At 51.2% G+C, this 25849-nt stretch overlaps 2 long non-coding RNA genes across 3 annotated transcripts; one reads left to right on the forward strand and one right to left on the reverse strand.

Annotated features, from left to right (window-relative positions):
- The first annotated feature begins 7463 nt into the window (after positions 1-7463).
- LOC144281170 (uncharacterized) lies at positions 7464-16101 on the forward strand. The gene is made up of 3 exons (XR_013349654.1): positions 7464-8067; positions 14378-14638; positions 15128-16101. It is a non-coding gene; the product is annotated as an uncharacterized LOC144281170 (long non-coding RNA).
- A 2416-nt stretch (positions 16102-18517) lies between these two features.
- LOC144281171 (uncharacterized) lies at positions 18518-25559 on the reverse strand. 2 transcript variants are annotated; one of them, XR_013349656.1, is made up of 3 exons: positions 25204-25559; positions 24773-24933; positions 18518-22223 (listed from the first exon to the last, which is right to left on the reverse strand). It is a non-coding gene; the product is annotated as an uncharacterized LOC144281171 (long non-coding RNA). The 2 variants fall into 2 exon arrangements; XR_013349655.1 differs by having other exon boundaries at positions 25177-25559.
- Positions 25560-25849: the final 290 nt, after the last annotated feature.

Here is a 25849-nt window from a genome sequence, read left to right on the forward strand (position 1 = left end):
TTATTTGGTGCCAGTCCTGGCTGAGGATCCCCAGCAGCCTCTGGCCTGGTCTTAGAGAAGGTACTAAGGGCTCCTATGAGGATATGACCTCAAATCATCGACTTGGACTCATCTGGATTTTGTCTCTGAACTTATGCACCGAGCTTGCCTTTTCTGTGGCTGGCAGCATTATCTTCACTGAGATGCCTGGCTTCAGGGCCGTGGGCATCACTGTGGACATTTACAGGATTTCCCTCCAGCTAAGAGGCAAGGGAACAAAAGGTCCTGCCCGCAGAGGTTTCCATGCCAAGTCAGCAGCCTCCACCTGCCAGAGGTCCAGGTGCCCTGGAACACCTGCATCTCTTGGATGGCCATCCGTTCTCTCTGGTCACCTGCCAGTCAGACCAGCAAGAATTGGTGGTTTATTTTTCCTCTGGCCAGGCAGGCCCAGACATAACCATAAAATTTGTGTCAAATTGCCAGGAACCCTAGATAGCTAACACAATTTTGCAAAAGAAGAATAGCATTAGGGACACCTGAATTCAGGCTCAGTGGCTGAGCATCTATCTGCCTTCGGCTCAGGGCGTGATCCCAGGGTCTCGGGATCGAGTCCTACATCAGACTCCCCACGGGGAGCCTGCTTCTCCCCTTGCCTGTGTCTCTGCCTGTCTCTGTGTGTCTCTCATGACTAAATAAATAAAATCTTTAAGAAGAAGAAGAAGAAGAACAACAACAACAACAACAACAACAACATTGGAGGATTCACACTTTCTGATTTTAAAACTTGGCTACAGGGATGCCTGGGTGGCTCAGCTGTGGAGCATCTGCCTTTGGCCCATGATCCTGGAGACCCAGGATCAAGTCCCTCATCAGGCTCCCTGCATGAAGCTGCTTCTCCTTCTGCCTATGTCTCTGCCTCTCTCTCTCTGTGTCTCTCATGAATAAATAAATAAAATCTTTAAAATAAATAAATAAGTATTTAAAAAATAAAAATAAAAACTTGCTACAAAGCTACAGTTATCAAAATAGTGTAGCAGGAACACAAAGTGATGCAGCCACTCTGGAGAACAGTTTAGAGTTTCCTCAAAACCTCATGACCCAGCAATTACACTACTAGGTATTTACCCAAAGTATACAAAAATACTGATTTGAAGGGACACATGCACCCCAATGTTTACAGCAGCATTATCAACAACAGCCAAATTATGGAAAGAACCCAAATGTCCACCAACTATATATATATATATATATATATATATATATATATATATATATCCTCTTCTTTATCCATTAATATATGGATATATATGGATATATATATAATGGAATATTACTCAGCCATCAAAAAGAATGAAATCTTACCCCTTGCAATGACATGGATGAAGCTAGAGTATATTCTGCTAAGTGAAATAAGTCCATCTGAGAAAGATAAATACCATATGATCTCACCCATATGTGGAATTTAAGAAACAAAACAGATGAACATAGGGGAAGGGGATAAAAAAAGAGAGGGAGACTTATCTGTAGATGACAAACTGAGGATTGCTGGAAGGGAGGTGGACAGGTGATGGGCTAGATGGGTGACAAGTGTTAAGGAGGTCACTTGTGATGAGCAATGGGTGTTATATGTAAGTGACAAATCACTAAGTTCTACTTCTGAAACCAATATTACACTATATGTTAACTAAATAGAATTTAAATTATTTTTTTTAATGTATAGCCAAGTTTAAACAAAATAGTGTGGTACTATGGATGGACATAGATCAGTGGAGTGAACTAAGAGTCCAGAAATAAACCCATACATCTATGGTCAGTTGATTTTTTTTTTTTTTTTTTTTTTTGGTCAGTTGATTTTTGACAAAGGTGCCAGGAGCATTCAATGTAGAAAGTCTCTTCAACAAACGGTGCCAGAGGGGATATCCACATGCAAATGAATGTACTTGGATATTAACTCCCATCATGTACAAAAATTGTCTCCAAATGAATCAAAGACCTAAATAGATATAGAAGCTAAATCTATAAAATCCTTAGAAAAAAACCATAGGGGTAGATTTTTATGACCTTGGATCTGGCAATGGAGTCTTAGATATGCCCCCCAGAAGCACAAGCAGCAAAAGAAAAAATAAATTTCATTTAATTCAAAATTAAAGGCAGTCGTACTTCAAAGGATGCCACCAAGACAGTGGAATGTCTATTCAGAGAATGGGAGAAAGTATTTGTAAACCATATATCTGATAATGATCTAGAATCCAGAATGCATAATGAGCTCTTACAACTCAACAATAAAATAAAACAAATCAGTTGAAAATGCTCAGAGGACTTTGACAGGCATTTCTCCAAAGAAGATATATAAATGGCCAAGAGGCACATGAAAATATGCTCAACACCAGTAGTCATCAAGAAAATGCAAATCCGAACCACGATGAGATACCCCTTCACACTCAGTAGGATGACTTTCATTTTTTTAAATATTGGAAAAATAACAAGTTTGTGAGGCTATGGAGATATTGGAACCCTTACACACTGCCAGCAGGAATGCAAAATGGTACAGCTGCTGAGGAAAAAATTTAGTGGTTCCTTAAAAAGGTAGACAAAAAGTTACAGTAAGGTCCAGCAAATCCTCTCATGGATATATGCCCCCAAAGAATTGAAAAAAAATGTTCAAACGAAACTTGCACGAGAATATTCATGGTAGCACCATTCATAAAACAGCTCACAGATAGAAACAACTGAAATGTCCACCCGCTGATGGGTGAGTAAACACAATGTGGTATATATTGTTTGGCCAGAGAACATCCACACATGAAGTAGTGACATGTGCTCCAACGTGGATGAACCTTGAAGACATTAAGCCAAGCAAAAGAAACCAAGCACCAAGAGGCCACATATTGTATGAAACCATTTATATGAAATGTCCAGAATGGAAAAATCCATAGAAGACAGAAGACAGATTTGTGGTTGCCAGGGGCTGGGGGCTGGAGAAATGGGGAGTGCCTGTCTCATGACTATGGGCTTTCCTTTTGGGGTGATCAGAAGTAGACAGTCATGATGGGCATACAATGTTGTGAATATACCAACCCACTGGATTGTATGTCTTAAAATGGTTAAAATGGTAAATTTTACATTGTGTGTATTTTAACACACACACACACACACACACACACAAGTGTACCCAGGGCATGCTGGGAAATAAGCCCAGCAAGGAAGTTGGCCTTGCCTGCCGGGCCAAGAGGCAACGGAATCACTAGCTGATGGGGAGCAGGCAGTGGTGGGGTCCGGGGGGGGCCATGGAGGATGGAAGGCATGAAGCAGGTGGAGGAAGGGAGGCAGCATGTTTCCACAGCTGATGTTGAAATCCTGGTGGGAGAGGCTGCTGGAGCGCAGGCCCCCCAGGTTTGAGAAGCCCGTGTGTGTTCGTGTGTTTCCTGAGAATGATATGGGCCAGGGCTTGTCTTTCTTGGCTGCTTCTAAACCAAAGACAAGCTCTCCCCTGGTTTGGCAGGAAACCTGTGAAGTTATTGCCAGACATCTGTTTCATTTTCCTTGGCAACAGAAGACATCCTAACAGATAGGCTCAAGGCTTAGAAGTGGGGACATCCATAACGGGTTCTCCATCTCTCCCATGGGAGTTGAAACCGAAGCACAGAGGCTCAGGTTGAGAGAGGGACAGACCTGGGCTGGGGAGCATGGAGCCCCTGGAAGAAGAAATGAGCCAGGTGGCGGGGGAGGGAGGTGGAAGGACAGCAACAGGACCAGGTGAGGCCCAAGCAAACTCTGTAAAGCCCGAGTGTGGAGCAGCCCCTCATGGGGGATGGGTATGGAGGTGACCGTCTCCCCTGTGACCTGCTTGATTTCTGAAGTGGAGAAACTGGGAGCCCAGTCCAGGAGAAAGGGCATGGGCTTTGGCATCTGACAGGCTGGGTTGGAATCCAACTTGCTTACATCCTGAGTGACCTTGGGCAAATCTCTGTGGGCTCATTCATAGGAGGGGAAATAAGATCCACCTCATAAGTTTCTTGCTGGGATTAAGTGCAGGAATGCACTTGAACCGTGAGCAGAGTATAGCACCCTAGAGGGGGTCCCTGAATGTATCTGAATCCTCAGGGAACCAAGCGAGCGAGGAGGCTGCTGTGGCAGGGCCTGCCCATTTCTGCACCCCTGACCCCTCATTTCGAACAGCAGGGGGGCTGGCCCTGACTTTCTGTAATTTTATGACTACACTCCAGTCCTAGGCTGTTCCTGAGGATTGTCTGGAAAGAGGGCAGTTTATGGGGCACCTGGGTGGCACAGTCGGCTAAGTGTCTGCCTTCAGCTCAGGTCATGATCTCAGGGTCCTGGGATTGAGCCCTGGTGTGGGGCTTCCTACTCTGAAGGAAGGGCCCGCTTCCCCATCTCTCTCTGCCCTCCTACCCACCACCGCCCCGCTCATGCTCATGCTCTCTCTCAAATAAATAAATAAAATCTTTAAAAAAAAAAAAAAAAGTAGGGCAGTTTATATAAGGCCTGAGACACACAGGGTGTAGACTGAAGAGCTCTTCATTCTTCAGCTGAAGGTCAAGGAATGAAATGGCCACTGAAGGGCAGACAGCCACTCCTCAGGCCATCCCCAGCCCGCCCCGGATCAGGCTCCCTAGGGAACAGGGGTGGGAAAAATAGCTCCCGATATGTTCCTGCCTTCCAGCACTCTCTCTGAGTTTCTCAAACCTGTAAATTCTGATGAACTGCTATTTAATTATTTAAACATTAACAAGGCCCATGGCAGTCAAATCCCATAAAGAGAATCTGCAAGTCCCGGTCACTTAGGAAGGTTTCGGCAGTGGTGGAGGCGGGGTTGAGGGGTGCTACAGAGGACCCCCCGGAGAGCATCATAGTCTGAGTGCTGGCTGCCTTAGGCCCAGCAGGAACCCATGATGCATCTGCTATCACTGTGTCCATTTTAGGGAGGTGAAGGGACTCCTGTGAGAAGGTTACCCAGCTGGGAAATGGCTGAGCTGGAGTTTAAACCCATCTCTGCTGCCATGTAGACCTGAGTTGCCAAGAACACTCCTTCTACTGAGTGGGCCAAGCATGGCGACTTCCCAGGATTTTTTAACAAGCTTTGTTGAGATGTAATCCACATACTATACAACTCTCCCACTTAAAATGTACAATTCAGTGGTTCTTATATTCATAGAGCTGCACAACAACCCGCACCATCAATTTCAGAGCATTTTTCATCATCTAAGAAACCCCACACTCTTTGGCTACCATATGCCAATCTCCCCAACCCCCTAGCCCTAAGCAATCAATCTATTTTCTGGACATTTCATATAAGAGAAACAAGCAAATAAATGGCTTTTTGTTGTTTGTTTCTTTCACCCTGCACAATATTTCCAAGGTTCCTCCACATTCTAGAATGCATCAGTATTTCTTTCTTTTTGTGGCCAAATAATATTCCATCGTATTATTATATGGAATAAATTATTATTATATTATTATTCCACACTTTGGAATATCCATTTATTAATTGATGGACATTTGGGTTGTTTAGACCCAAATAGACCTTTGGACTATTATGAATAACATTGCTAGGAATATTCACACACAAGTTTTTGTGTAGCCATATGTTTTCATTTCTCTTGGATATATACCTATAGTAGAATTGCTGAATCATATGGTAATTCTATGTTTAACTTTTTGAGGAACGGCCAGAATGTTTTCCAAAGTAGGCGCAACACTTCACATTCCCAGCAGTGCTGGATGAGGGCTTGGATTTTTCTACATCCTCCCCAACACTTGTTACTATCTGTCTTTTCATTATAGCCTCATGAATATAAAGTGGTATCTCATTGTGCTTTTGATTTGCATTTCCCACTAATGATACTGAGCATCTTTTCTGTGCCTATTAGCCATTCCTATATCCTCTTTGGAGAAAGGTCTGTTCAGAGTCTCTCCCCATTTTGTAATTGGATGGTTTGATTTTTTATTATTGAGTTGTAAGAGGTCCTTATATATTCTAGATACAAGTCCCCTATCAGACCTACGATTTGCAAATATTTTTTCTCACTCTGTGGGCTACCTTTTCACTTTTTCAGTAGTGTTCTTTGAAGCACGGAAGTTTTAGATTTTAACGAAGACCAATGTGTTTTGGTTTTCTTTGGTAGTTTGTACTTTTGGGGTCATAGATTTCCCCGTTTTTTAAAACAATATTTCACATAGAAAACTGTGCCCATACCAAAATAGCAAAAGCTCTTGATTCTCTTTTTTGTTTTTTCAAGCTGAGACTTTTAAAGAATTTTTTAAATGATATGACACTTTGATCCAAACATAATTTGATGCTACTTATGGAAATTCAAATAAGAAGAAAACTATAAATAAAGAATTCTAGACAAAACATAAGTATGCATCTGACAGAGAACTAAGGGTAAAGTCAGTGTGTAGAATTACATACACAGGGCTTCTTAATGGCCAAGGAAAATGCAACTAATGCAAAATTTTAAAAAATGTGTTCCTGAATTAATAAAATATTACATTATAAATATTAGATTATAAATATTCTTTACAAGAAAATTTGATCCTCCAAATCAATGAGGTCTTTTAAGTTTTATTAACTGAAGTTTGACTACAGAGGGAAAGAATGACCATCCTCTAATTCTCTGTACCAACGTTTAAGAAAACAAGTTTTTAGAAATACAAGAAAAGGGCAGCCCGGGTGGCTCAGCGGTTTAGCGCCGCCTTCGGCCCAGAGCCTGATCCTGGAGACCCAAGATCGAGTCCCACGTCGGGCTCCCTGCATGGAGTCTGCTTCTCCCTCTGCCTGTGTCTCTGCCCCTCTCTCTCTCTCTCTCTCTCTCTCTCTGTCTCGCATGAATAAATAAAAATCTTAAAAATATATATATAAGAAAAATCAATATATGTTCATTATAAAATACAGATAAACCAAGAGAAAAAAGTGACATTTGCCAAAGATAATCACTGAAAACATTTTAAAATATTTTCTTCTGTATTTTTGCTGTGTATACATATATATGTATATGATTTATAGATATACATATGATTTTTTCTTAACAAAAAAGGCATCTATGGACAGATTTTGTAACCTTGTTTCCGTGTACTGTGAGGACTTCAACGCAATAACATCATGAACGTGGACGTGTGCATGAGTGCAGCCCAGGCTGTGGTTTGACCGCGCTATGCTTTATGTAACCATCTATTGAACATTGGGGTGTTTCTCGTTTTTCTCTTCCTCCTCAGATTCTGGGCTCAGGGTGACTATGAGGCTGATGCTGGAACCATTCCCTTTGGTGTACTGGGCTTTCTGTGACTTGAAAACATGATGCATCTCCTGGTAGAGCCATTGCGACTTGTAATAATGGCGCTTTGTGGCTTAATGAGAACAGGGCTCTATTAATCCTTCTTTGTCTGACCTTAGCCAACCCCGCTCTCAGTGGAAGCAGGATTCTTAGGCTCTTGGGACCCTATTGAGCTGTTGTCATAGCGATTGGTGCCGGGGGGGCAGGGTCACTGGGCCAATGTCCCTCACCAGACCATCTCTGTCTTAATGACACACACAGGTCATGGCTGTTCAATCCCCAACTCAGAAAGGGACGTGACAAATCCTGCTGCTAGGCCAGTGTTTGTCCTGACTACCCTGAGGCTTTCTGAGGCCTGGCATACTGTCCCCAGAAAGGCAGCTCAGCTCAGCTGCCCGAAGAGCCCCGGGCTGCTCTGCGGTGGCCTATGGCCCTGGGACCACACCCAAGCCCCTGAGGGCTCGCAGCTCAGGGGACACTGCATCTGGAATGAATCCAGACCACATAAGTATAAACCTTGAGAAGGCCCAGAAGAACCTGGACAGACACAGACTGTCAGTTTGGTTGTTTGCTGCCTCACACAGTAAAGCTTCTTGTTACCTGATGTCAGGGCTGGAAGGACCTTGGAGCCTGTTGGGTTCACCTCCCCGTTGTACAGATGGAGAAACGGAGGCCCAAGGAGCCAGATCTGACCACTTGACAAGTCGGGAGCACGGTCCGAACCAGTCAGTCCCTACCCCCATCTCTAAAAAGGAGCATGTTCGGAGTTAACTGTAAGACAGTTGATATTTTTACAGTAAGTTCTTTAAGGCTTTTAATAATTTTTATTACCTAAGTAGTCCACGAATACGTTTTCCTTGGGGGAAGAAAAAAGAGAACATTGCAGAGTAGGTTCAAAGGTCCTTTGGCCTCCGTCTCCAGTGCCAATACTCTCTCCTGAGACAGACTCCGGGTTTGGAATGTGTCCCATTCTGATTTTAAAATACCCACATCTCAGTTGCTTGACCTGGGTGGCCAGGAGGACTGGGGTGATGCAGGCTCCTGTCCCCAGCTGGGCATGAATCCAGGTGGCTCGCTGTGGCCGGCAGCACTGCCCACGTCAGAGGCATTTCCCTGGGCCCCGGGGGGTGGCAGGGAGTGTGGGACAGGCCGGCACTGCTGTGTCCTCGCTCAGCCCTGGGCCGTGACAGCTCCTCCATCTTCTTGCCCCAGTTCCTGTTTTGGAATCCCAGCAGCCCCTGTTACTGGGTCAGCTGCCAGGAGCCTGGGCAGAATAATAGAAACTTTGCCCGCAGAGTTTAGTAACCTCTCCTATAGGCCCCAGGTCCCAGGGGATAGTGCTCACTCGGGCTTCAGTTCCCCGTGTCCCTGTCTCCACACCGCTCACCCCATCCAGCCAACCCCCAGCCTACCTCCCCCACATCCATCCCCTCCCTCCCCTATGCCAGGGAGACACTCCGCTGACCACCCCAGGAACCCATGGAGAAGGAGGAGGGAGATTTAAAAGTAGACTTTGTTTATTTATCTAATGATTTTATCCACCCATTTATATGAGAGAGAGTGAGAGCGAGAGAGCACAAGCAGGGGGGGCAGCAGAGGGAGAGAGTGAAGCAGACTCCCCTACCCCCACACCACCCCCAGCAGTGAGCCTGATGTGGGACTCGAGCCCAGGACCTTGGGATCATGACCTGAGCCCAAGGCAGATGCTCAACCATCTGAGCCACCCAGGCACCCCTAAAAGAATTTGAAGAGCACAAAAATATAGTCGGTCTTAAGTGAGTGAAATGCTGACATTGAAAGCAAAAGACAGGGAAGACAGAGGCTTTGCAGGCACCTCGTAATGTCACAATGACAGCAGAGGTTCATGGCTGGGAAACAGGAAACAGCTCTTTTCCCCCCCAGTTTCTCTCTGTCCCAATTTTGAGAATTTCAGGACACACTGGGTGTCTAAATGCATAGAAATCGTATCTAGTAATTCACAGGTGTTTTTTTTTTTAATCAGCTAAAATCTTTATTCTTTTCTCAAGCAAAAAATCCTACCCAGAGCTTTAACATGTCTGACATTAAAACAAAACAAAACAAAACAAAACAAACGTGCAAAGTAGTGGGCTTGGCAAAAGTACTCTTAGGTCTGTGGAATCCTAAGGCTTCTTCAGCCCAGTTTTGATCACCTCTCACCAAAATCAGCTTCCTTCCCTTGTAGCTGAGGAAACTGAAGCAGAAGGCTCAGCAGCTTACAGGAGCCCCCCAGATGAGTAAGCGGCAGATCCTACACTGCCCAGGACACCTGGGAATCTGGCCGGGGCTCAGAAACTGGTGCAAGACCTTCCTCAGCCTGAAACTGCAGATTTGGACAAAATCAGAGCTTGTGAAGACAGTTGGCTGGTCCGAGGCTGCTGGGGGAGAGGGGAAGGGAGGCGATCACGCTGCTGCCATGGTTACCCTGGCCCAGGAAGTGACCTTTTGCCCCAGAGTCCTGGAACAGAGATGCCTCTTTCCTGCTGGGCTGGAGGGCCGGGGGTGGGGGGCGGCAGTGGCCGGAGCTAAGATGAAGAGCCTTACACTGCTCAAGGCCTATAAACCTGGATCTCCAAAGCCACACCAGAAAGATCGAGGGAGCCCAGGGTTCCTCCATCCTCTGGGCCTCCCTCTGCATGCGGAAATTAGCAATGATGCAGGCTCAACCACTTTGTGTGGCCTTAGGAGTGGCCCTGAGCTGGACCTCCAAACACCATCAAGTGGCCCAAATCCCACCTTCAGGCCAGTAAGCTGAGGCCCCTGTGGCTGCCTCCCGACACCACTGAGCAGTCACCCATATGGGGCAGATGGGTTCCCAGCCCTAGGGAAGGCAGAGGTGAAAAGACAGCAGGCTCTGAAGGAGATTAGACACTTGTGGGGACAAACAGGGAATCAGGTACTTCAAACACAGTAGAAGGAATACTTTGATGCTGGGCTGGGGATGAAGCAAAGGGAGAGGAAGAAAGGACCACTTTGTCTACATCTGTGAGTGGCTGGTGGAGGGACATCACGGTAAAAGCTTCTCTAACAAAGTGGTATCCTAGCTGGGGTCGTGAAGGATGAGTAGGAGTTTTCCAGGAGAAAAATGAGAGGGAGGAAGGAAGAAAGGGAGAGAGATTAGCATTTGGGATGACAAAGCAGACAGTGTGAAAACCTGTGAAGGCCTGGCCAGGAACGGGAGTACCTGGTGTGGCCACACATGGGGCTGCAGAGGTGTTGGGCAGGCAGAGGGGAAAGTTGGCAAGAGCTTTAAACATTTGGGTCGCATCCTGGGGCTCAGGAGTTTTCAAACTACTGGTGGCCCAAGAAGTGTTTCAGGAAGGTGTCCAAAAAGTGGATAGGGTGTAAGCTCCGGGTCATTCCTTCTTCCATTTTATATTCTGGAGCTCCGCACAGGAAAACCTTTGAATTAAGTTCCCAGTGGTAAAAGAAAAAAAAAAATTATGTGGAAAATCCAGCCGTGAGCCATGCTAGAAGTTCTTGTCGGTTAGTGCAGAACTCTGCCCCCAGCCGCCCTCTCCTGCTGGTCGCTCAGAGGTCTTGGGGCCCTTTGAAGGCCTCTTCACCCAGCTGAGCTGAGCCCGGGGGAGGGCAGACACTGAGGGAGGGGGCCATCCCCTTGCCCAGCTTCCCTGCCCAGCAGGGTCCCGTGGGGACAGCCCCCTCTGCAGGCTTCCTTGGCTTTGAAGTTGTTGTGCTTGTTGTCTCATTTGCATTTATGTCACAGAAGAGTCAGCAGGAACCAAAATACAGAAGTAGGAAAGTAAACAGCTCTGCTGGGAAAGGCACAGAGCGGTCGCAGTCCGTCTGGGGGAAGTCAGCTGTCCAGACTTGGCCCGTGGTGGTCAACGTTGCTTCGGACCCCGCGAGGCGCAGCTCAAGCCCTCCCTCCTCCAGGAAGCCTTCCTGGCACCACGTCGGATGACTCCCTCTTTCTGAACCTGCCTGCCTCATTCAGAGCATGAAGATCTGTAACGATGAAGCTAGTGGTTCAGCATGATCTGGAACCCCAGAGCTGCCACTGGCCCGCAGGGCGCCTTTGTGCACATTAGGAAAAGGTGGTCCATCCTCTAGGTGGCCACAGCTCTGGCCCTGGCCATGTGGCTGCCACTCACCCACCCAACGGCCATTGCCTTTCTGCCAGGCACAGCTACACCTGCCCCTCCTGAGAAGTCAACAGCTGGTGTGATTCCTACCTCACGGATGGGAAACGGAGGCTCTAGGCATGTTGGGGCACCTCCTCCCAAGGTGGCCAAGGCGCTCAGGCTGCTCTGGCAACTCTGGCTGTGAAAAGTCTTCCCAGCATTCCGGGAGGGGGTGTGCGGGGCTCCGTGTCTGTCCCGAGGAGCCCTTACTTCTGACAGCTGAGGAGGGCATTGGCCAGGCCCAGGCAGGGCCACGGCCGCATTGATCCAAGCCCGGGCCAGAAGCCAGCCTCCACCGGCAAGCACCAGGGCTACACCGAAGCCAAAGTGTAGTGTGGGGCCTCGGCTCACTGTCCTGTGGCCTCCACTCCAGCCTAGGAAAGGAGCAGTGTCTCCACTGGGTCACTGAGGATTTCCCGGCCAGCAGTCACCTCGGCTGCCTCAGAGTCCCCAACCGAACCCAGCAAGGACTTCTGGTGCTCCCGCAGGCATCCGCAGACCCGTGTAGACCTGTAGCCCAAAGCACCGTCACACACATCTCACTGAGCCTTCCCACACCTTGGCACTCACTCTCCCCCGGCCCCCGCCCCCCGCCAGCCCCATGGCAGACATTGCTAACTGACCACTGTGCTTCCTTCCTTGTAACCCTCGACTGAACCTCAGAATCCTTCTCAACTCAATGCTCCAGGCAGCCACAACAGAGCTCTTTGGGTCAACATAGAAGAATCCTATTTCAGCCATCCCTCCTGCGCTCGAGCGCCCTGACTTAGGGATGAGGAAGCAGACCAGCAATAGAAGGGAATGTGTGTGTGTCCCACAGCTGGGAGGGGAAAGACAGGGTCCTGCCTACCTCTGGGCCCAGGGTTCTGGCCATAATCTACCACTTCTGAAGTGGAGACTCTGCTGGGGAGGATTTTCAACCAAATGTAGGGGTGGTGTTTGGGGGAGCCTCCCCACAGTGTTGCAGGGCCTTGGGCGCTGCCCATGTGTGTTCCTCTGTGCCCTGGAGGCCTTCATCCAGGCTTTAGTGCATCAGAAGGACCTGCTCCCACCCTGTGCCCCTCTCCCATGGCAGCTCTGAAGGGGGGCAGGGGCAGCAGGGCCCACCCATCCTTCCCACACTGGTCCCTGGGTACACATGTCTGAATGGGATGACTGTGACCAGGGCAAGTGTGTGGCAAGAGGGGCCAGGAGAGACCCAGGGCCTGGGGTTGACTTGTCTGTGGACTCAGGGAGTGTCTGCAGAAGCAGTAGTGACCCCCTTCTAGACTTACCCTTGATAAAGAGGATGCTCACAGGTTGACTTGTGGGCCCTTCAGAGTCCAAGTTGTGCCAAAAGTTCAGGGAAGTGGGGCTAGCACAACCATGAAGGCTTCTGGGAACTCAGAACTCAGCCTAAGCAGAGGCTTATCCATTCATTCATTCATTTATTCATTTATTCATGCATTCAACCAAGGCCGCCTTGCCCCAGCCCTTCTAGCTGCTGAGACACAGCCATGAGCACAACTGACAGAAACAGCCCTGCCTCCTAGGAGAGGGCAGACAGCACACAGATAAAGGAGGAAACTGCATGTAGGTTCAATGTGATGAGCGCTGAGGGGACAGACACAGCAGGAGACAGAGAGGGAGTGCTTGGAAGAGTGTCAGAAGTTTAGACGGGGTGACCAAGGAGGCCTCCCCATCAGAAGATTGACACCCTAAAGAACGCTGTCTCTGATGATGAGAGGTGTGTGAAAGACCACGGTGCACTCTCCCAGCAGCGGGACCAGCACCCGAGGAGCCCAGGCCAGAGCTAACCTGGTGTGCTGGAGAAACAGCAGGGGTGCCGGGGTGGAAGTGGGCAGCGGTGGGCTGAGGTGGGAGGTGCAGAGTTTGGATGGGCACCAGATCCCACAGGGCCTCCCCGGCCGGTGTAGACCTATAATGTGTGACATAATGACCTGTCGTGAGTTGAATTGTGCTCCCCCCAAAAGATATGCCTACGTGCCAACCCCCAGCACCTGTGAATGGGATCTTATTTGGAGAAGGTAGGCTTTATAGATGTAATTAAATTAAGGATTGCGAGCTGAGGTCATCCAGTGACAAGTGTCCTTGCAAGAGACCCTCAGAGGATGGACACAGAGAAGAGGAGAAGGCCGTGTAGATGCGGAGACAGACAATGGCGGGATGCAGCCACAGGCTAGGGATGTCTTGGGCCACAGAACCTAGAAGAGGCAAGGAAGGATCTTCCCCTAGAGCCTCGGACTGGGCGCGGCCTTGGTGCCAGGGCTGTGCGGTCCTTGGACCCACTGCAGGACATGATATCGAAATGTCCCTCGCAGCCCTGCCAGTTGCTGTCAGATTTCATAGCCGCCCCAAGCCAGCCGCCTGTGGCTGTGCTCCTGCTCGGAAATCTCCGCTCACGGGCAGCCCCGGTGGCTCAGTGGTTTAGCGCCACCTTCGGCCCAGGGCGTGATCCCAGAGTCCCGGGATCGAGTCCCGCGTCGGGCTCCCTGCGTGGAGCCTGCTTCTCCCTCGGCCTGTGTCTCTGCCCCTCTCTCTCTCTGTGTCTATCATGAATAAATAAATAAAATCTTTAAAAAAAAAAAAAAAGAAAGAAACAAAGAAACAAAGAAAAATCTCAGCTCACATGGGCTCCAAAGGGCCAGAGGGCAGCAGGACCACATACGGGGCCGGTGCGGGAGTCGGAGGACAAACACTCTGACAGTGAACCCCTGAGCGGCGTCTGATTCTCGGGGCTCCTACGCTCTGAGCAGCGGAGGCTTTGTGGCGGTTGGTGGCCCTGCGACATTTGAGGCTTTTTGTGGCCTGGGGGTAGACAGCTTCAAGCAAGACTGGGTCCTGTTCCTGTGAAGCAGGAGAAAGGTAACCAGGCAGTGAGTGTGGCAGGAGGGCTGTTCCTTGCCCCAGGACGATGACAGAAGGTTTCTCCTCCCTTGGCAGCTCCCGTCGCGGACAGAGCTGGTGGCATCACAGGGACACGGGCACAGATGGAGATGCCCCTCTTCAGTGGCTGGGAAAGTCTTGGATTCTGCCCCCTGTGTCGTGAGAACAGCTGTAAACTACCAGCGCCTGGCTGGCTGGCTCCAGGCCCCCCGGGGAGACCATCCTGCCCCCCGGCCCGGCCCCGGAGCCTGGCTTTGCTCCCGAGGGCTCCCCACTCCCCGGAGATGCCACGCTTGCCAACACTCGCAGCTCCGCAGGGTGAGGATCATGTAACACAGAGGAGAGGGGGGCGAGGGCCGGCGTGGGGCTCCTGGGTGGCGTGTGGAGAAGCACCAGCTCAGCTCTTCGTCCTGGGCCAGTAGCTTCAACCCTCTGCACCCCAGTTTCCTCGAGTGCGACGCGGAGTCAATACACGGCACTTCACAGAGTCCGACAAGGATCACCAAAGTGGGTAGAGGTGAAATCCTAGCTCAGTGCCAGGGCAGTATCCACCCCTGCGTTGACTCTGAGTCTAGAAATACCGGTTAGTCCAGTTGCCCATGCCCCAGGGATGGGGGGTGGGGGATCCATCTGTCAGCTGTGTCAGGTGGTGAAGGGGTGGGATGAGGGGCCAATGAGTCAGACACAGCCGGGACCTGGGAGAGGGTGACATGGAGAGGAGGGAGGCCAAGGAGCTGCTTCCAGTGTCCGGTGGGAGGCAGGCCCCACGGGCCCTCTGCCATGATCCAATCCCACTGTTGCCCACAGGGAGCCCCAGAGGCCGGAGACACACCCTTCCACCAGCTTCCGGTGAAGAGGAAATAGAGGATGCCACTCACCCTCCCTCGGTGTCTCACAGACCCTGCAGAGCTGGGAAGAAGGGAGGCCCACGGCCAAGCTGGAAGTGAGGAGGATACAGGGAATGAGGATTAGGCTCGAGCCCAGAGCCAAAGTCCATGCACAAAGCCCAGAGCCTGAGGTCCAAGCCACTCAGGCAAAATCGCCAGAGCCGGCGGGCTGCCTGGCCTCTGCCTCAGCACCCCCATCTGTCCACCGGGAGGGGAGTGGGGAATCCAGCAAGGGCAGCCTGAGAACTGCTGAGGCCTGGATGACCTCGATGCATTAGCCTCATTCATTCATTCAGGTGCTGACTAAGTGCCTACTGTGTGCCAGGCACCAGGAATTCAGCAGTCAGTTGAGAACTGCTGGGACCCACTGGTTTTTGCTGAGTGACAAAAAACCATATGGATAAATCCATACATAAATCCATACATACAAAGTCCAAGGTGACCGTGTGTAGGAGTGTGTGAGTGCATCCCGTTCCACAGTGGGCTCTCGGCTTAGAGGAAAGAAACCTGTGGGCATTCAGTGATCAGAGCCAGTCCTCCTGGCCCCAGGGATGTCCCTCTCCAACTGCAGTGGCATTTTAGCCTACCAGGGCCCCTGCCTGGCAGCTGGCATCTGTGCTAGGGCTGGGGGAGGATCAGCTCCTGCCCCAACTCAGTGCTGAGCTGAACTGTGGAGTCACATAGAAACATCTGGGCTGGGATCCCTGGGTGGCGCAGCGGTTTAGCGCCTGCATTTGGCCCAGGGCGCGATCCTGGAGACCCGGGATCGAATCCCACATCGGGCTCCCGGTGCATGGAGCCTGCTTCTCCCTCTGCCTGTGTCTCTGCCTCTCTCTCTCTCTCTCTCTCTCTCTCTCTCTGTGTGACTATCATAAATAAATAAAAATAAAAATAAAGAAACATCTGGGCTTCAGTAGAGTAGAGGTCTGAGGCACTGGAATATTAACCTGGAGAAGGCAGTTGTGCCAGATGTGAGTTCTCGAGTGCCAGGTTCACACCCACGCTTAACTTCATGGTCAAGACAACTCCCCATTCTGCTTCCTACCTGCCGTGCCCTGCAGATAGAGCCCTGCTCCCACCAGGCAGCTCTAGGCTGCTGTGCCAGGCACGGGTGGGGACAGGGTTCAGGTTCTGAGGGTTCTGCAGCATAGGGAACGTTCTGGCCTGCATGAGGCCAGAGGGACCTGATGAGCTCATCAGTCCCAGGGCCAGAAGCCACCCCTTGTTCCTTGGGCTAAGCCTGTGGTCAGGCTGTTCTTTTGTCCTTCGGGGGCCACACGTTCCAGGGAGGCTGGACAGGGTGTGCTTGGCTGTATGTCTCTCAAGGCCCCTCCGCCCCAGTGAATCCGAGCCTCCCCCCAGGGATGGCAGCACAGTAAGTCAGCAACAAGATCCAAGGACACATCGGGTGGCCTTCCCACCCTTCTCACCATGGTGAGGAGGGAGTTAAAACTCTGAGACCCACTGGAATGTCTCCTTCTCAAGAGCTAGGCCCTGCCCCAGGGCAAGGACTTAGGCTTCTGACTTTCCCAATGACCCAGCCAGGGACAGCAAGCATCTGAGAAGACCTGTCTCAGGAGGGCACACTCTGGACAGAACATACTGAGGGTCTCATGTCCCTGTGTTTCATTTGCACGAGCCCTGGTCTTAGATGACTAATTAGCACCTCTCCTTTGGATAACCCACCTCTGGTTTTCTGGTGACAGGTTGGCTGTGGAGGCTTCTGGGCAGAAATGTTGACTTCCCCAATGTCAAGGGGAGGCGCCCCCATGGGTTTGAATAAGCTGTGTGACTTCTATGGAGGAGGGCGGCCCGGGGATGCTGTTCCTGAGGACACTTCTCAGAGTCTCAGGACTTGCACCACTTGGAATTCTCTGTCCTCTGAATCCCAAGGCCTTGGGTGCTTACCGTCCTGGAACTTGAAGCCTTGGGATCTGGAAGAGAGCTTTGAAGTGACACAGCCCATCCTGGCGCTTGGAGGTTAAACAGCCTCAGGCAGTGTCTCCAACACCCTGCCTTCCTCCAGCAAGAGCCGTGTCCATCTGCGGATTTCTATGGTCAACAGGTGGCGGGGCTGGTCTCTAGACAGGCCCTTGAGTCACCTGCGGCAGTGCCCGTCTCCACCTCCAGGGGAGCCAGAGCAGCCATACGATTGCGCTGGCCACTGTCCCTTCACTCTCAGAGAGGAGCATGTCTCACTCCCCTTGCGGGATGCTCTTCTCCAGACAGAGCCTGGGGCACAGTCGAGCGTCCTTAGTAGCCAACCATCTGACAATGTAATTGTAAAGACAAGCTTTACGCGATACGATGAGCACTGGGTTTTACACGCAACCGATGAATTATTGAACACTACACCTGAAACTGATGATGTACTCTATGTTGGCTAATTGAGTTTAAATAAAAAATACATAAAGACGAGCTTTTCACGCATGAAAGAGCTAAGGATCTGTGTGGTCAGGCAGAAAGTGCTGGAGGGGTCCAGAAGAAACAGGCCTGGGGCTTGTGGAAAGGGAAGGATTCTAGAAAAAGGCTGGCTCTGGAGGGGCCCGGGGCTATCAAGTCCTGGAATCAGCCTCATCCCTCAGAGGCCAGCAGGAATCCATAGATCCCCACATGGTCTACACGGCCTGCTTCAGTCCTCACAACAGGTAGGCAAAGGGTGAACTCACATCCAGTGTTAGAGATGAGCTAACGGGGGCTAGAGAAGCTCAGCATCTCACCAGGACCAGGTGGTGAGTTGGGGCAGAGACAGAGGCCAACGACCCAGTTCTTCTGACTCCTTTCCACAGAGCAGGTCAACCCAACCATTGCGCCTGTCTCTATCCATGGAGCTAATCTGGGGACTGGTCCTTGATGCTGTCATCTGGACTCGGATTGTGGTGATATTTGTGGTCCACTGGCCTATGGTCCACTGGCCCTGACATTCTCCGGACCTACCATTACTGGTGGCACCTGAACGTCCTGCTCTCCGGGCCATTTTTGCTCTGGACCTTCCCCCAGGCTCCTTCCCCATTCCCAGCCTCCCCTCCATCCTCTGGAACATTAAGTGATCTCATGACGTGCCTACCATCCTCAGAGGGCAGGGGGTGGTGCCAGCTTACATGCCTTAGAGATGGTGCCTGAAGGGAAAGTGCCATAACGTACTCTCCCTGACCCCGGGGTATATGGTTGGCAGTCGTCATGTTTCTACATAGCCGTGCCATTCATGTACGGATGCATGCTTTTTAAAATTGGGATCATACAATTGCCTTGCAGTCTGTTCAATAACATTTTTTTTTAATTTTTATTTATGATAGTCACAGAGAGAGAGAGAGAGAGAGGCAGAGACACAGGCAGAGGGAGAAGCAGGCTCCATGCACCGGGAGCCCGACGTGGGACTCGATCCCGGGCCTCCAGGATCGCGCCCTGAGCCAAAGGCAGGCGCCAAACTGCTGTGCCACCCAGGGATCCCCCTGTTCAATAACATTTTATAGTTCTTTTTGCTCTGCATGAACATTCTTCAAAAATACCATTTTAAAGGGCCGCGTAATCATATAGCTGGAGTGTAATATATTTAATTTTTCACCTATTTTGGAATATCTAGGCTTCTGAGTTTTTTGCTACTCCACATTCCCATTATGGATCATCTTTGCCCATAATTTCTTGTTTGAATTTCTAATTATTTCCACAGAGAAAATTCCAAGACATTTATGTTGTCTAGTTAAACATCCTTGATTCTGCCAAAATATTTCTAGAAGGGTTGTCCCTGACTTATATGCCACCACCAGCTGAGGTCCAAGAGGACCAGTGTCATGGGTCTGCACCAGTTCCTGGAAATACCAGCAAATCACTCTATGAGCTCTCTCTACATTGCCATTGTGACATTTGTGGCATATGTGTTTTACTAGTGTGCTGTTTCCTTTTATTTTTGTTTTTTGATGGCTTTTAACCTCCCAATGTTTATATTTTTACATTGTCAAAGCCACTGGTTTTTCCTCTTGTGACTGTCCACTACTTAGAAAGTCTTTCCTGGGAAATAGCTTTTTAAATGGGTCAAGAGGTGGACTCTTCCTCCCCTTGGTTATCTATTTTTGGTAAATTTTGAACAAACATCCTTTTCCCAAATCCCCTTTTCCCTGGACCATCTGGAATGTGCTTGCTTTTATATCTCTCTCCCCCAGGGACCAGGGTGTTGGGGCGGGAAGAGGCTCTCACAGTGTGCTGGTCTCTGGGTGCAGAAACTGGAGCAGGGAGTTCTGGGCTCCAGAAACGGTTTGTTTTCTACCTTCAGGGTGGACATGCTCTGCTCTGAACATTGTCTGATCTCTCCACCAAAGAAAAGCGCCGTCTGGAAACCTTTTAAATGTGATGTATCAGCAAATGAAGACCATCTGTGTATGGGCCTCAGACCAACTCATGGGGCTTATTGCTGTGCTCTTGGGCAAGACAGCCCTGGCTCCTCGGTAGCCAAGATGCCTGGGGACTTTGAGAGTCTTTGGGTCCATAAAGTGGTTCAGCCATTTGTCTCTGCCATACACGCAGTGGAACCTTATTCCCTTGCAGCCCACACAGCGCTCCATTGGTGAGCTTCCGAAATGGCACCCTGCGCAGAGTTCACTTGGCTCAAAGCTGGGATCTCCACGTTCTGACCCCTCTGACTCCTTGCAGCTGTATGACCTTGGGGAGTTTCCTTTCTGTGCAAGGAGGACCAAAACATCCTGCCTGCAGGGCTGGCGTGAGGGTTGGATGCAACGCCTGGCACACGGTAGGCACAGCGATGCTTGTTCGTCTGATGATTATGATACCTCCACCGCCAACAAGCAAATCAGATTTGTGCACGCTGTCTCTCAAAAAGGGAACAACATGCCAAAGATAGCCGAAGTGTGGGGCTGGGAGGAGAGCCAAGATAACTCCAGGACTTTAATTGTTATTTCTCTACTATTTGGAGATACTGGATTCTCACTCCTTCAAGGCATCAAAGGAGAGGAAATTTGTGTTGTGGCTAAGTCAAGGGGCTTTGAAGTCAAGAGCTGAGTTCCTAACAGTTTCCGGATCTGCCACTTCCAACTGTATGACCTTGGGCAAGTTATTTCTCTTCTGTAAGCCTTGGTTTCTCTATCATAAAATGGGGCTCTTAGCCCCTCTTGTAGGGCATTGCGGGGACTAAATAAAATAATATCTATAAAATTAGAGTGAATATACACCTATCTTCCAAACCAGGACATTTTTGAGAGGGAAAAGAGGTACTACTAATAATTGTCCAGCAATCCAGGCAAACCAGGGCACGTGGCCACACAACACAAAGGGCTTGGTTACAGTGTGTGCCTGAATATGCCCTCTGTGACAGCCGCCGATTTACTGAGGAGTGCGGGGGTTCTCTCCATAGCTGCGTGGATCATGCTGGAGACAGAAAAGGAGCATCTCAACAGAGCACCCTGGATGGAGCACCCTAAGGTGGGCGAGGGGCTAGGATTCACAGCCATGGCTCAGGGGGAGCCAGGAGCAACCAGACCCTCACTCAGCTCTCTGTGCCCTCCAGGAGGTTGTCCTTCCTGGAAGGAGGTGGGGAGGGACCAAGTCCTTTTCCCAGGGCTGTGGCAAGGGAGCCCTGCTTGGACTGGCCCCTCTCCACTCTTTGTCCCATGGGATCAAATTAAAGCCAACTCTGGACAAAGCAAAGGCTCGGGTTCTTGCCTCAGTCTGACCTCTTCCTTCTCTGGTCCTCTGGGGCCCATTCAGAACCGCATCTCAGTGGCTCCAAAGGTCACAGCCTTGTCCCTCTCGTCTTTGTTGGGGGAGGGCCCTCATCCCCCGCCCCAGGCCAGCTGGACACGGAGTGAACTGCCTGTGGAGTGTGCAATCCCTCCAGGCCCTCAGCTCTCCTCCCAGCCTTAGCACAAACACATTCCCGAAAATAGGCAAGATCCGGGAGTGACTCAGGCCTCAGGAATGTGCAATCTGATCCCCCTCGTTCGGGGAGCAAATTCCTCATCCTAAGGTGGGCAGTTAGCTGAGCCTAGAAGCCCTGGAGGGTCTGAGCCCATGAGTCAGCTCTGAGGATCAAGCTTTCATGGTAGCTGCCTCTGGGCTCTGCTCCTCCCCTTCAGACCCTTATGGTGTTGTGGGGTGGTTGTCAGGTCAAGCGAATGCTCAGGAACCCTCTTCTGTGTTCAGGGCCAGAATTCAGTTTGCTGGAGAAAGCAGGCTGAGTCAACCGGGGCAGGAGTCTGGAAGCAGAACTGTGACGGGGATGGCACCCCACGCCTCCCCAGGCCCATCCCCTGAGCCACGGGAGAGGAGAGAAGCCTCTAGATGCAGGACCAAGAGAGCAGTCTCTGGCCTATCCTCCTGGCCTCCCAGATGTCCCTCTGGATACTGACTATTTTCAGCTGGGAGGCTGCTGCTCCGGGTTCCTCATTCCCAGCCCTGCCCAGCCTAGACCAGGGATTCTTCATGTCCTTGTTCAGCAGAACCAAACAATGTTATAGGGAATCTTGTAAAATCATAGAAGAAATGCCCCATTTGATGACTCTGAGGGTGGACATTCGCTAGAGGAGCAAAACACCAGTTAAGCTGAAGTCTATGAGCCACGTACCAGATATGGAGTGTCAGAAACCCCAAGGTATGAAACACAAATGAGAAACGCAGGCAGGCCCTGTGTGTCTGTTAAGGCTTGGTGGGGGACTCAGTTCTGGGATGAAACGAGGCACAGTTGCTTGTCATCAACACAAATGGAGAGTGCACAGGCCAGGTCCAAAGAGTGACCAGTCCTCCAGACATCCTGAGGCAGGTCAGAGAGACCTCAACCCGTACTGGTTGGATCTGATGCACACTGGGAATGCTGGGCCCCAGGAGTCACCATTGCCAAGATGGGGGAGTCTACCTGAGAGGTGACGGCCATGCTCTTCCTCTGCTGGACGACCCCCAAGAAAGGAGAGCCTACTTCGCACCATAGAAGATGAAGTTACTATCCACTCCTCACTCCTCAGCCAGGGGGTAGCTTGACCAGTCAAACTCTTGTACCTGGGGTTTTGAATCTGGAGGGAGTGACACAAAGCTTCAGAAAGAGGCTGACACGATTGAAGGATCCAGTAGGGTCCACCCAGGGGTGGAAAGTACTAGCACTTTGTCCCCATGGGAGACACTGTCCAGCGGTGCTCACCTCCCTTGCTCTCCAGCCTTCCTGATAATCCATTGTGAGCAGCACAATACTCTTCCACTAAAATCTTTTTCTAAGTAAGTTAGCCAAAGCTGGTTTCTGTGGTTTGCATCTGAAGACCAAGTGCAACAGACCAGCGTGTGCTGAGGCCAGCACCGCTCAGAGGAGTTAACCATCGTGCCAGGGCCCCACCTTTGCTTGTGTATGCCTTATCTGGAACCCTTGCTTGGTTGACGTGTGAGCAAAGGCTGAGGGTGATTGAGGATATTGGTTCTGGGTCAGGAACCTGGTCCTGGGAGCACTCAGCTTAGGGTGAGAGTGGTAGGTAGGCCAGAATGTGAGAGGAAACTGAAGTAGGCCTGAGATCCAGGGTCCAGTCAGTGGCACAGGGCTGGGACTCCTTGTTGGCCAGGTCAGAGGAGGCAGGTATCCCATCCACCTCACAGCTTGGCAGGTGGTCAAGGTGCAGAGGCAGGGCAGGGAGTTCTCAAGAACTGGGCAGGATGAAAGCCAGGACATCTGGGCAGGATCCCAGATTCAAGGACTCACCCTTACCCGGGGCCACCAGGGCCTTGTGCCTTTCTCTCAGGAGGGCATAGTATGAAACCTGGGCTGCCAGGGCAGCCCACAGACACTAAAGGCTCTGAACCTCCAAGAGGGTCCCTGCTGGATCCGAACCCAGCAGTGGGAGGAGGCCCAGCATAGTGGGTGCTTGTTCTTGGTTGACAATGTTCCTCTTTGGAGCAGGCTGAGCTGAGGCCAGCAGGCTGACAATCCTCCCACTATCCCTCTGTGGGGATACGTAGTGCCCTCCCATCTGCCCCATAGCTGACCTCTTAGGTGCCCATGAAAGCTGTGCAGAGGAGGGGGTGGGTCCCCCAATTGCAAGGATAGTGGGGGCAGAAGAGGTTGCAATGTAAGGGGCTGACATGTATGAGGAGTGCCTATCTCTGGGGCCCTCTCAGCTGGAAATAGAGAATTGGTCATCCCAGGGCACCCACAGAGTACACCGTGCCTACTGCCCCAACTCCTCCTCACTTACTCATGCTGTTGGAGAGGCCAGCCCTCCCCAGGACCTCATTTCCCACCTACCCCTCAAAATCCTCCACACCTCAGGTAGACAAGCACCCCAGCACCACTCCTGTTGGCCCTTACTCCACAGCCCCGCCCTCTCTCCCCCTCACTGGGTGCCCAGTCCCACCCTCACCAAGTACCCTGTCCCACCCTGCATCAGGTACCCTGTACCACCCTGTGGGGAAGGCTGCATCTCCCAAGGTTGTTCTTTACAACCTGAGCCTTCACCTCCCTTCAGCAGATGGGAGCTTTCCTCTACAGGAAGACAGAAAAGGTGGTGGACACACCCTAGAGTGGCCCCCATGTTTTCCCGCCCTACGTTCAGCCCATAATTCCCTCCCCTTCGGTGTGGGCAGGACCTGTGACTTGGTCCTAGCTCATAGAATATGAAGGGATTTTGCAGGTGTCGGTAAGATTCCAAACCAGTCAATTCTGAGTTAATCAAAACAGGAGTTATTCTGAGTGGGACTGGCTTAATTGGGGAAGAACCCTTAAACATGGGATTGGGCCCCCTCTGAGTAGACAGCCTGTCCTTGCCAGCTTGGTGGAATAAACAGCCATGTCAAGGAAGCCCATGTGGCAAAGAACCACAGGCGGTCTCGATCAGGGCGTGGCCTCCAGCTGAAGTCAGAAAGAGCTGGGCCTCGGTCATCCAGCTGCAAGGAAATGCCTGAACTCAGAAGCAGCTTCTTCCCCACTTGAGCCTCCAGATGAGAATGCTGCCGGCTTACATTTAGACTACATTCTTTTGAGGCCCCGAGCAAAGGATCCAGAGAAGCCAGGCCCAGATTCCTGATCCACAGCAACTGTGAGATGAGGTGACAAAGGCATGCTGCTTTAAGCTGCCAAGTTTGTGGTGATTTGCTCCCCAAAGATAGAAAGCTCATATTGAGTGGGGAGGGTTGGGATGTTATCCTGGAGCTTAGAAAGGAAATGGGGTGTCTTGCTTTCTTCAGGGTCAGGGTCCTGAAACCAAACCCCCAAGGGCCAGAGTCGGCAGCTGGACAGTGGTGGGTTCCAGGAAGGACAGCAGGTGAGGGAACCTCCCTGGAGCCTGGTTTCCAGGTTTCCAGGTTTTGCTGAAGAAGGCCCGCACACTGGGGAATACGTGTGCATGGGGGTGGGGGGGCCCCAGCTGGGGAAGTGTTCTCTGCCATGGTACTCTAGGGCCTCACCCAGTACTCTGGGGCTGAGCTCCACAGGGGCAGGATTCCTGCTCAGAGGTCTGTACACATTGAATTTACATAAAGATTTCCAGTAAAAACCCATCACTTGCCTGCCGGTGTTTTTTCCCCCCAGCAGCTCCTGAGAGTTGATTCCCCCCTTGCCCATGCTGCCAATTCTCGACAACACCTGTCTTGGTCATTTTTGCCAATCTCTTGGGTGTGAAATAGTACTTCATTGTTTTAATTTGCATTTCCTTGATAGCTAGCAGGGTTTACAACCTCTTCACGAACTTGTTAGTCGTTTGGATTTTGCTTCCTGTAAATGCTCTTTTATATCCTTTGATTCCTCTAAAAAAAAAAAAGAAGAAGAAGAAGAAGAAAGAAAAAGTTTTGTTTTGTTTGTTTGTTTTCCCCTTGAGGTTTCTAAGGACACCCAGCTTGGCCCGTCCCCAGGGGCAGCGGGGCAGCCCGCTCCTCCTCATTCCCCAGCTGTGCCCAGTTTAGGCCACCTGCCCGGCCCCTTGGGTCCTGGGGGGTGCCCTACATGGGGACCCGGAGAGAGCAGAGAGAAACAGGTCATAGCTGCCTCACCTGCTGACCCACAGCCTTTTCACTCACTCTTTTTTTGGAGCCAGGAGGGAGAAAGAGGGGGTCCCACATCAGGGGTGTACTTTTGGGGTTCAAGGGTGAGTGCCTGGCTGCTGACTTTCCTCCTGCCGCAGGGGCCCCCACGCCCCAGAGGACTCTAGCCACAGAGAACCAAGAACACACAAACGCCCCCTTTGAGGCTGCAGCGCGAGAGGGGGGGCTTCCGGAGCAAACAATGGGCCTCTGTGTCTGGTTTCTCCTGGGCCCGGAAGCCCCTGGTGCGGGGCCCACCGATGAGTCACGCAGGATGTCCCCCGGCCTGCTCTGCTGGCAGATGAGGTCACAGCTGTCCTGGGGAAGCCCTGGCAGTGGACAGCCCGGGAAGCTCACCGCCCCCTAACTGCTCCTGCTCCCGGGGCCTGGGCCTGAGACAGGGAGGGGTGGAGGCGGAGGCCGGGGCGGGGGGGAGGGGGGGCGTGATGCTGGCCCCAGGCCGAGCCAGGAAGAAAGGCCCAGCTCACGGAGCCCAGGGAAAGCCCCACTGCGCTCTTGGGGCTCCCCGCGGGTGGCGGCCGCCCGCCCCCCCCCCTTCCTGAGCTCAGGCGGCCCCAGCCAAGTGTATGAGGAGCACCCCCGGAGGGGCCACCTGGGACCAGCAGGAAGTCGAGGGCCGGGG

The sequence above is a fragment of the Canis aureus genome, chromosome 12 (genome assembly GCF_053574225.1).
Source record: "Canis aureus isolate CA01 chromosome 12, VMU_Caureus_v.1.0, whole genome shotgun sequence".
Lineage (NCBI taxonomy): Eukaryota > Metazoa > Chordata > Mammalia > Carnivora > Canidae > Canis > Canis aureus.